This window comes from Spermophilus citellus (genome assembly GCF_964194105.1).
Source record: "Spermophilus citellus genome assembly, chromosome: 4".
Lineage (NCBI taxonomy): Eukaryota > Metazoa > Chordata > Mammalia > Rodentia > Sciuridae > Spermophilus > Spermophilus citellus.
Window position 1 is genome coordinate 152,636,438 of NC_138185.1, and position 12,600 is coordinate 152,649,037.

Below are 12,600 nucleotides of genomic sequence, written 5' to 3' on the forward strand. Positions count from 1 at the left end.
TGAAAGTTTCTGGCCTCAGGGAATCAAACAACTCTGCCACCCGCGAGGGAGGGAGGAAGAAACGTGCCAAAAGGGTTGGCCTTGACTATTAATTATCGTTAGGAGAAAGCCCGGGTGTTAGCTCTGGAAGAAGCCTGGGTGTCTACCTTACTTTGGGGGAGGAGTTTCCTCTCAACTCCTCTGGTGCTAATAACTTTTGGTGGCTAGAAAAAGTCGCGAGGTGAGCAGGAGAAATGCTGATGGAGGGCCATATTACAAGGAGCGGCTTCCCCTCCCTCCCCCAAGTAATCTTCCACTGCCGGGTAGACGAAGCTCGGCCTTCTCCGCACACCACCACTGTCTGTTAAGGGGTAATTCTGATGGGGCACTTGGGTTTCAAATTTAAAAAAAAAAAAAAGTGCCCTGAAATCGAACATATGCTTTCAATAGTCACTTGAATGCATCAACACGACGACTTCTTCGGAGTTTGCGGCGCGACACGTCGCTCAGGCCCAGTGTTGGCAGAGACCCTCTGTTGATTCTCGCTGGACAGACAGAGCAGAGGCTGTGCCTCTGCGAACCCCTGGATCCCGGCCCGGCCCGGACCCACAACACTTCAATGTGCGCGAGCCTGAGAGTGCAAGAGCGCGCGGGCGGGCCCCACCGCTGCCGCAGTCGGAGTACAGCTGAGGGACCGAGATCCCCAGCGGAAGGATTTCCGTCCCCAGCCCGGCTGCGGCCTCCGGCGGAGCAGGGGCCCCTCGCCACCATTTCTGCACTCCCCAGGTGCGCGCGGAAGGCTACGCGGAGCGCACACCAAACCATCCTCGGCGAAGTCACGTTGGAAAACCACACTTCCTCGCTGCCTGGGCCTGGTGACCCAGGTCTAGGATCACGACTACCGTGTGTGGTAGGGGGAGGGGAGCTGCACTCCCAGGGATTGAGGTGGGGGGTGTGATTAAAAAAAAAATACGAGAAAGGGAAGCCTTTGGAAGATGATGAGAACAGAGCTATTCTTGGCTTTGGAAGAGGCGAGCAAAAAGGAGCGGCGAGCTCTGGGGTGGAGGAGACGCCGGCGCTGCCCGCCTCCTGGGTTAACCGCTCGGGTTTCGGTTCACGTTCTTTAGGGGTAATCTGGGGGTTTGAGAGGCGGCTGCCGGTCCCAGCCGACCCGCAAAAGAGTTGGTCTTCAGGCCCAAGGGCCCAAGGAAGCCTCTACCCTATTATTATTATTATTATTATTTTTAACCCACCCACCTAGCTACATCTGCATCTTTTTGTCTCGGGCTCTAAAAAACGTCCTTGGGATCAATCCAAACGACCCCAACCAAACGTGGGGGCCAAAAGATCGAAGGCAAAATCCCAGAATGGCGTGGACATAAAAACCCACAAACAACCCCCCTCCCAAACGCCCCAGATTAGATTCGCAGGATTTCGACGATTTGCAGTAGTGGCGACCCCGGGGAGCACACTCCCTCCCGCCCTCCCACTCCCGCCCTCTCTCCAGATTGTCAATTTTTCTCAATGATCGTTATTACACTTCAAATAAAAGAGAAAAAAATACATCGGGCTTCAGATGAACTCCACGTTCGCAGTGGTGCAAGGGTCGGTCTATTGGAGGTCGGGGGTGATGACAGACAGAGGGATACATCGATATGGATATAGACAGACAAGACAAACGGACACTTACCTTACAGCCGCATTGGAGGTTGGGGGGGGGAATCAAATTATCCTTCAAAATCCCAAATATCCAGCTATCCTAAAAGAAATCAAGAGTATTCAGTTAGAAACCTTGCAGTCTTCACCCTTCCATAAAAGTCGAACACAACCAAAATATATTATTTTTTTTCCAGAGAGAACAGAATATGAAGAAAGTGCCTGAGTTAGAAAGGCGTGCGCCCCTCTAAGATACATACAAAGTAGACGTGGTGAGTGAGGGCTGCTGTAGCGATTTTTATTTTTAATAACAGTGGAGGCTGAGTTGGAGCTGAGGTCGGTTCCGCTCTCAGGGAGATTTGCTGAGAAAGCGCCTCTCTGGCAACTTTTTGACGCAAACTCTCCAACCAATGGCAGGGAGAGAATGATTGACACATCTAAGCCAGAGGGAAAATAATAAAAACACACAACAGGGGGAGGAAAACAGGCCGCTGCTGCACGGGGGGACTAGCAGGCAACAAATCCAGGCCTCCGACATTACCAGAATGTTCTTGAAAGACACTGGGCTCCGCTTAAAATATACATTATGGGCCGGCGCATGTGAACTAATTGTATAATTAAAATGATGGACAGGGAGGCCTCCCCTTACCTTCTTTCCCTCATATTTCTTTACACTCCTTTCTTGTACCCTTTCCTTTTGGTTTTAATTTTATAAAATAACAAACAATTTAAGCTAGGAAGATAAAAATATTTAAGACTGGAGAAGGGTGGGTGTGAGAGAGAACTGGGTTCTCCCTCCAACACTAGCAATAAGTACGAATCAGAGACAGAAAGCAAGCCATACTGAAACTTAAAAAGAGTACGTCCTCTCAAACAGAGCCAGACCACCTTGGGACCAGAAAGAGTGAAGGAAGGAGGCCTGGGAGTGAGTTGTGGACCTGCAGGGAAGATGGAGATAGACACCCAAGCCAAAGAACAAACTATTCAAAACAAAACAAGACAAAACTCGGCGTCCTCTCTCTTCTTTTTAAGTCCTTATAAATATCCCCTGGTCCCCGAGAGCGGGAGATCTAGTCTCCGGGTTTCAGTTCAGTGTTTTTGGAGTGGAGAAGCCCACGGAAGGCTTAAAAAGCGCGAGCCCCGAAATCTAACTCCAAGGCTGGTTGGGAGGGAGCAGGAGGGCCCGGGTCAGGCCTCGCGGGTACGGGTGTGGGCGAGAGCCTCCGCTGGAAACAGTTTCTGCATTAGAACAAACGCCACCAAACTCCCAAGGCTGCGGAGCCTCCCGGAGCTCACCGGGTTGGCGCCCCGAGAGACCAGGTCTGAGAGCTGGGAGGCAGGGAGGTGTTGGTACCAGGAGACCCCAGCCGGAGAAAGCCCCACTTTTCCGCCTGGCAGAGAGCGAGGATCCGATAGCTTTCCCACCGATCGAATCCCTAGAAAGGCAGAAACAGATTGGGCGGAGTATCGGGTGGTAGGGGGACAAATGTAACTACTGAGTGTGTGCACGGGGGTTGGGTGGGGGTGGGGCTGGCGGGAGCACAAGACAGCTCTCTACCTTCACAAGTACCAGTGCAGGAAAAGAAAAATAAAATCTCTTTCTAAACACCCCCACCCACCACCACCACCACCACCACCACCACCAGGGCAAGTGGGCCCAAAGAAACAGCTCGCTGCCTTTAATTTGGGGACCTATGTTAATGAAGTTGGTAATTAATTCGTCGCTTTGTTGTCGGTTCTTATACTGTATGTGTAATCAAATGTGGCCGTCCTTGGGATTTACAGCAATTAACGAATTACGGGAGTGCGCACGAGGCAGCAAGCTCTCAGCAGCCGGGCTGGGCTGCGGCTCCGGCTCGGCCTAGGGCTGGGCACTCTGAGGCCGAAGCCCGACTCGCAGGTGTCTCTAGAGGTTTGGGCCCCGGCGGCCCCACGAGCCCCCGAGCGGCCCCGGGCCCGCCCTGCTCTTCCCGGGCCCTCCGCAGCAGCTCCAGTCTGAGGAAACCCGCTGGCTGTCGCGTTCCCAGGAGTCACGACTTTCTGGGGGCCGGGCTGGGGGGGAGGGTGAGTACGGACCTTTTAAAATCACCCCTCCCCCACTGTGCTGAAACACCTGGCGACTGCCCCTAAGGCCTTTAATTTGGGAAGGGAGAGAGGGAACAAATGCCCCAGGCAGTCTGTCCTCTGTGGCGCTGGCTGTTGAAGTCCAGTTCGGGTACTCTTGGTCAGAGTCACCACGCTTTCGATCAAGGAAGGTCAAATCCTTGCCGATCACCCGAATCAGAGTATCCTTCCTACCCCAAACCCCGCCAACAAAAGACAGGGTTTCCCCAGTTTGATCATAATGATGTTTAAGGCATCAAAGATGGAAAAAGAAAAATGAACATTGAGGATTTGGCTCAGGGAGGCCTTGGGGACAGTGGGGGTGGGGTGGGGTGGAGAAATATTAGACCACACGCTTGTGACTGGAAAAAAATGGATTGGGAGATCTTTCTGTTGTAGGGTCCAGTATCATGGGAAACCTCTCAAGTCTGAAGTAGAGGTTTGGGATGTCCTCTAAGATGACCCCGGGCAGCTGAGCCTCCCTGATAATTCCGGGGTTCTTTTAGGGGTAGGTTTCTGCGCGATGGGGCGTGAGAGGGCTTCCCACTTTTCCGCTACCCGCAGCAGACAGCTCCCGCTTCTCCTTTGCCCTCTAGTCTAACTTCGCAGAAATACGGTGCCAATAAACCACGAGTTGGAAATGGACAGTGTTAAATAAACAAGGGTCTCTTTAAAATTCTCATCCACTTCAGATGTCTAAAGTAAGATTGTGATGATTTTGTCACGGTTTGGTAAATTTACCCCTTTAAGAGGCTTTCATAAATCCCAGAACACACCTTCAGCCAGATTTGAATATAGATTTAGGTTTTAAAACCCAGAAGCTGGAAACACCGCTTTATCAAAGAGAATTTCCCTTTAGCTTAGCAATGTGCTGAAGCTCTTAAAAGATTGGATCTGAGAGAGAGAGAGAGACAGACAGAGAGAGAGAGAGAGAGAGACAGAGAGGAGAAAGAGAACTAGAGACCGAGAGATTCAGACAGGGGAAAAAAAAAAAAAAAAAGACTTTCTTTTTCTTTCTAGAGGAATTCTGCCCAGACTCTGCAGCAGTTGGTAGCAGGCAAGCTTTCTCCTGGGTGTCGCCTGGAAAGTTGCAAAATTGCTCTTCACCTGTAAGAACATGCTCTTTATCTTCCAGTCTCTTCTTGTCAATTTGGAAATTGCAGACAGCCTGGCTCAGGTACAGTTTCCACAAACCCTACTCTAGGTCAGGACAAAAGCCACTGGCTTTGGGGGAAGGGGGGCTGGGCTGTTTCACTGAAAACCTTAGAGGCTTGGTGGGAGGAAAAGAGTCCTTGGATGAAAACTTCTAACTCTTGATTTTCAGTAAGTTCTTAAACTTCCCATATACTTACTATCTGCTCATTGTATTTCTTTTCTATGGGTTTAACTTTTTTCCCCCGTGTCTGTGTTTTTCAATTTTTTTTCCAATCAATCTGACTTTTGGTAGCATGCTTTGTGCTTTTAAACAATTTTCATTAACATGTGGATGGTTTTTAATTGTCAAGTGTACAATTATCTTGCTAAGCATATGACATATAAGTATTCAGAAGTGAAATTAAGAAAACAATACACAAGGAAGCAAATTATTTGTCAAGCTTGCATGCAGTTTCTAGAATATGGCTGGTATTCATATTTTGAAATCTAAGTTCATGTTTAGCATTAACTGGGCTTCCTTTCTTCATCCCACATGCCTGGCCAGTTCAAAATACTTCAAACTTTCCTCCAAGTTTATTAACTATGAGGGAGGGTTAAGTTGGGGGAGGGGGGAAGAGAGACTGAGAGGTCCCCGTTCTTCTAGGCTAATTAAAAAAAGAAGAACAAAACCCATATTCCGTGAGAACAACCTCTCTGGGGAAAAGGGGACAGTTAGATGCTCTGAACACCCACTTTGGAAATATGAAGATTAATTTCCAATCTTTTCAGCAATTCAGTGGACAGTGAGGGACCACATTTTGCCTGAGATCTACCACGGTCTTTAGAAGGAAGTCATTTTTCATTAAGTTTTTAAGACATGACTTTATTACAAACTTTGCCCAAATCAATAATAACCACAATTTAATATTGGCCATGCAAGCCGAATTTGAGGGGAAATATAAGGCAACCGATCACTTACGAACTAAGCTTGGGTTGTTCGCTCCCTGCATTACGGTCGCCTTAGAAAAGAGAGTAAAGGAGAAAGAAACAACTTCAAAGATAGGATTGTGCTGTCTTGATAAAAGAGCAGGAGGCAAACTCCAAATGCAAAAAAAAAAAAAAAAAAAAAAAAAAAGGAAAAGAGGACCATGTTGTTCCGGAATGAAACGGATTAAGATTGTGTGACAAGTGCAAGATGTGGGGCTGTGAGACATTTATGAGCTGAGTGTGAGCTGGGAGCTATGCATCTGTCCCTGGGAGTGTGGGGACCAAGGGTGTGTACAGAGCAGGGTTAGAGTGAGGGATAGGAAAGAGTTCTGTGAGTGTGAGAGATGAAACAAGTGTGTGTGTGTGTGTGTGTGTGTGTGTGTGTTGGAAGGGTGTGGATGGGAATGTGGATGGATTGATGAAGGGTGGTAGCTGTCAGTTTACATAATTTTCATCTCCTGGTCTTGAAGTTTCCTTGAAATCAATTCTACTGCAGGCAGCAGCCTTGAGCTTACAGAGGTGATATAAAACAACCATTACAGTCCAATATCTTGCCTGTTTGCAAACTTCATTTAAAACTGGGGGAAAAAAGACCCAGGAATGGTTTTGTAAGAAAGGAAAAAAAGAATAAAAGAAAACCACAGTGAAGCTTTAAACTAGTTTGGATAAATCTCTAATCTTTTATTTGTAACCTTTTACAAGCTTTATTTCCTGTATATGAAAAGCTTCTTTTATACCGGCACGACAGACTTTTCCTTTGGATTTTTAATTAGAGCCCATCAATTGTAGCCATATTTAAGAATCAATATAAAGTAATCCTTCGAGATGGGATAAGGTTTTAATCGAAAATCTAATTTCCCACTCTTTGCAGATCATTTTAAGGGCTGGTTGATTAAAAAAAAAAGTTCAACATTTAAAAGACATGACACCTAAAACCTGGAAAAGATCATGTCTACAAGAAACCAACTTATATTGCCTTACAAAGAAAAAGTCTGGCTGTTGAAGGGAACTTTTTTCTTCCTCTTAGAATTTCACTTATTTATTTATTTTTTAAAAATGCTACTCTCTAAGGTGGCTCCTCAGAGAGTGTGTTCACATTGAATGGGGAGGAGAAAAGAGAGAAATTGTTCCAAATAGTATTTCATGTGCAAAAGATAGTAACCTAAATTTTTTATCAACAAAAAAACCAGATCTTGACAGATCCGTTTCACTACATGCTCATCAATTCCCAAGATTAGAGACTGAATAACACACTACTTTTCACTTTTGTCCATAGATATAAACTTTCTACCTTAATATCCAGGAATGAATATTTCTGATCAGCTTCAAAACTTCAATTATAGAATTTAGATTTTTTTTACAATGAAAAAGTAGCTTATCAAAAAAGGCATAGATTTTATACAGTTCTACCAGAATTTGTTAGCTTTCAATTTGTCTACAAATATATATATATATATATATATATATATATATATATATATATTTTTTTTTTAAAGGAGAAGAAGAAGAGAAAGAAAAATGAAAGAAAGGAAGGAAACAAAAACTAATTGTAGATGCATAGTCTGGACACTTTTTTTCCTGAATGATCTTGCCTGAGGTGTTTGTTCCAAAGCTTAACATAACCTAAATATGCACAGTATATTTTCAACATTCTCTGCTTTAGTTTGAAATCTACAAATCATCTGTAAATTAGAAAGACCCCCCACACACACACACATACACACAAGTTTACAGAAGTATTTTCAGTCACTGTAATTGTTTTTATTATTATATCTGTTAAATGCATTTGAAAAAAATGAACTCATGTTTGCTTTTTTAAAATCTGAACGAAGTGGGTTTGCACATGTTTGATACCCATGCTTTTATCTGCAGAAATTTCAATTTATTTAAAAGCCTGGCGTTTAATGCACGACATGACCGCATGAATTTTAGAGAAACCCTCTTGTATTTCTCCGTAATCGCGTCTAATGAAAACCTGGGATTTTCCATTATTAAAAAAAAAAAAAGTGAAAATATAATGCATCTTCATTAGGAAAATTGACTGCTGTGCTCACTACAGTTCTTAATTGAAAAGGCAACCTATTTTAATGGTGTGGTTGAGAAGAAGATTACATACTTTATCCAAACACAAAGACAATTAATAATGAGAAGCAGGCTGCTGCCATTAACTCTAATGCAGTTGCATCAATGTCAGTGAAAAGTGCTCATACCTGAGATACACGGTGCATACTCCCCCGGCTCCCTCCTTCCCCAATTCACCCACTCCTTATTTTGGGTTTCTTAAGGTGCAAAGCGCCAGGGCTGGCTGTGGTCATGCGGGCTATTTTCGGACAAGTGCTGCGCGGGGCTGGTCGCCCCTGCCCGCGGGTCGCTGGGTCCCGGGCTGCGCCGCCCCGCCCGAGGCGCCCGGGTTGCTGGGCTCTCGCTCAAACCTTGCGCCCTCCCGCCTGCGCGCGCGGAGCGGAGTGAGGGCGGCTGCGGCCCCAGAGCGCTGGAGGATTTGGATGCTCAGAGCCACCTGGTACATTTTGAGAAGTTTAACGAAGCAGACTGTGCTACCTCAGAGACTGGGTTCTGCTCTGATTCATTTATGGAAAAGTTATGGTGGTGATGGTAGGGATCTTGTAAAATCGAGTGTGTTTGGAGAGGACCGTTGAGCGCACATGGTCGTCTGGCCAATTAACCAAGTTTTTTTTTAAAGCGTCCCCCTTCAGCTCTCTGGCCAGGGGAGCAAAGGGTGCGTGCATGTGTATGTGTATGTGTGTATGTGCGCGCGCGCGTCTGTGTGCGCGCGTGTCTCTGTATCTGCGTGTGTACTCGCAAGCGCGTGTGTTTTGGGGAAGAGGGGCATTCCAATTTTTTCTTAGACCCTATCACGTCCTCACTGTAGGCTGGAAGGAGATCGCCGCGGTCTCTGGGCTTTGCCCTGGTGGACTAGACACGGCCTGTTGAGAACACGCGCGGGCAGCCTTAGATGCATGGCAGCTAGCTGAGATAACCAGCTCCGGAAGGGGAGACCCTGAGCTCTCGCCCTTGGAGCGGAACAAGCGGCGACACTTGGTCCTGGGCCTGGTCCAGTGGTCGCCAGCGTTCCCAGAAGGGCGCGAGTTGCCATCCAAGTCCTCATTTCCCAGAGCGAGTACAGGTTGAGGAAGGGGCAAACTCTATCTGGGTCCTTAGAAAGATACTTTGGTGTTCTTGCTTGGCCTCCTGGAGCACCCGGAACCAGCTCTGGTCCTCTCCCTTCCATAGTGCCATAGTGCCCTCTTCAAGTCCGGGCTCAGGTAGCTAAGGAAGTGCTGTCTCCCATCAGTATCACCCTCTTCCTGCTTCCCAATCTCCACCTTGACCCAGTGTGGTCCAGGGCACTGCTACAGGCTACAGGCACATCCAAGTCCAGTCCATCACTTCCCATCACTAGAGAACTGGTGGGGAGAGCACACCTTTGGGGAAGTTCCCAATGTTTCTTGCTTTGGGCTGTCATAAACAGCAGCTATTGATAGGGCCTGGGCCTGAGGAAGGTGTCTAGGAAAGAAGAGAGAGAAGCAGGTAGTTAGACTTCTGAGACTGCCCTAAAGATACTTGCACACATCCACCCTCATGTTGAAGGAAGATCCCATTCTCTAAGGGCCAACTAGACACACTCTAGTTTGAGTGCTAGCCTCACAGGAAAGCTCCTTCCCCCATACGCATGCTTCCCTCTGCAGCCCTCAGTTCCCTCAGTCAACCTTACCCCATTCATCTACAGTCTTCCTGAAGTCTGAGCACCTTTGTGCTTCTGTCCATGAGTTGGGTTAGGGAGCCTCTCAAAGACTCTTAAGACAAGAAGGCCTGGAGTTTTCCCAGAAGGCTCAGGCTCTTCTTCTCCCTTCCTTAGGGAAGGTGGATTTCTAGAACATTGTAACCTCTCTTTGGTGAGAGCTAGCTATCAACTATTTGTGATCCAGGTACCTTCTCTCCTCCTTCCCCACCTCAATCTATGATGAGCCTCCCTGCAAGATGCACAGAGAGCTTTTCCTGTTTCTTTCAAATGCATTTTTCAGATGGCAAAAGTTGAAGTATTTATCACCCAAAGCCTGGTGTCTGCTTTTGGAGAGGCCGTGTGGGTCAGGTCTCCAGACTAGTGAAAAGCAGTTCTCTTTTAGTATAGCTTGAACTCTGGATGTCACTTGAAAAACAACATAAAAGCAACAACAGACTCACTTGTATTCGTGGATCTATTTCTTGGCATTTAACCTATGGATGCTTGGAGGCATCTTTATTAGCATGTGTCTGACTTTGGATAGCCACTCAATAATGACATTCCTAATCATTTATTGAATACCATTTAAGCTAATTCAGCAATGGAAGTAACTCTCAGCTTAAATGGCAGTTTCCTGGCAGCTTATCCAACTAATGAACAAACATAAAGGGAAAGATATAATTGCTTCTAATACTTATATGACAATTAGAGCCAACACTTAAAGGACATACGTATCACATCAATTTTGGACAGTATGTTTTGGGTTATTTTTGGAAAAGCAGCTTACCTTTGGTTTTATTCTCTTGTATTTGTTGCACAGAATATGTCAGAGAAACAGGTATAATCTGTAGATATTGAGTATCAAAAGAATCATGGGCTTGAATTTATCCTGATCTTTTTCTACTGTTTCAACAACAAAACAGAAGATGTAAAGGCTTAGGTGAAGACTTTTTCTAACAAAGAGACAATCTGTAGACACTAGAAATTCACCAAGGAATAGGTCATCTCAAGTAAGTCTTTTTCTGTGATAAACAAAACAATTCTATTATCTTTAAGAACTGTTTTTAAATGTTCTAGTAGTTGGCACTGTATAGATACAACCTCAGTCAATTATAGAATCTTATTAAAGATATTCCAACAAAAACAAAAAACATTTTACATTAGACTGTACAGTGAATACATTTATTTTTCATGTGCAATATTTTCCATTGAATGTCTGATTTATTAAAAGATGTGTGATTATCAATCCAGAGAAAAATTATTTTTTAAAATGTGGGTTGTAATATGAATTCACATTCATTCATTTTCCATTTGATCAGCATAGATGGGGCCTACCATGTAGTAGGCAATTGTCAGGAATTGATTATCTCATAGAGACCCATGTTCAGGACTGGGAACTAAGTTTCTGGTTTTTTTTTGTTTTTTGTTTTTTTTCATTTCAAAGCAGACAGTCAAAATACACATTTGATCTAAAAGTTTACGTTAGGCACCTTCTTCTTCTGGACCAAAGTTAACCTTGGGGAGATCTGTCAGTTGCTCAAGGTTTGGAGCTCCACAGCAGTGCTTCTGGGGAGAACTGTAGGAGTTGTTTGCAGAACCAAAGTATGTGACTCTTAATGTTCAAATTTGATTAGTTTCTAAACAATAAAATCAGAAAGCAACTGAGTGTATGATTTATTATGTATTAAATTCTCTATTCCCCAGTAGAAGATACTTTTATAGGAATAAAAACAAACTTTATTTAAGTCTCTATTATTCTTTTAGTCAATGTCTAAAAGATATGTATGTACCATCATTATATTCTATTTTTAAGAGAATGCAAAAATGTATTCAAAATAATTATGAATATGATTTACTTTTTAAAACCCCCTTTCTGAGCTAGGAATAGTTATTGCACTTTTATTTGTTTTGGGCCATTTTAGCTTCAACTATTTGCCAATTTTGGATATGGATGAGTTTTATTTCCCTTGAAATTTAGAATTTCCTATGTGACAACTTTGTTTTGAATACGGTTTATTTAAGTAAAGTTTCTCTTCCCTTTTTTATTTGAATCTTATCTACAAAACAAATATTATTGTGAATTTTTTCTTAGGTTGTTGATAGAATTATTGAATGTGGTGATAAAATGACAGATTAGAACTGAGTCTCCATAGAGGTGGCCAGAGTATATAGCCTTCTTTTTTCTAATGAACTCTGGCAGAAGGAATTAAATGCTACCTCTTATAAAGCAATCTGCCTCATCTATGTGTCTTTGGACACTGAGCTCTGTCCTTACCAATAGTTGTTTTATCTTGTGGGCATGATGTGTGAATCATGGCATCCATCCATAGCCTGTGGTCTATAAAGAGGTCACATTAATTAATGTTCTTTTTAAAAACATTTTTAAAATAAATTTTAGTTGTAGGTAGACATAATGCCTTTATTTATTTATTTTTTTAATGTGGTGCTGAGGATTGAACCCAGTGCCTCACCCACTCTAGTCGAGCACTCTACCACTGAGCCACAACCCCAGCCCCTGATTAAAGTTCTTCATGCAAATTATTGAGAAGGTTGTTGTTGGTGGTGTTTTTTCAAATCCTAAAACATCCAAAACCTCATTTTTTAACTTTCCGCATTTGGCCTTGAATTTCCTTCACAGTTAAGAGGATCCGAGAGCCCCTTTGTTTCAAAGCTGCTTATTTTGGTGTTCAAGGTGTGAGTTTGTTCCAGGGACTGCACTTAAGATTTTTAAGTGCCATAAATTCTTCAAACTAAGCCTCTATAGTGCTTACACCACCTTACCAGTTTATATTGGGCAACCTTAAGAATTAAAAACAAAGTTTCCATGAGATTAGACAGCTATTTATATTATAAATATGGATTTATTAAATTTAACTGACAAAGTGGTATTGCAAGTAGAGGTGAAAACACAGGCTTAAATTAAATAGAACATTTAATTTCCAATTCTCTGTGCAGGTGGGGTATGAAATAGAATGCTAGTGTTACTGATGCCAGGATGC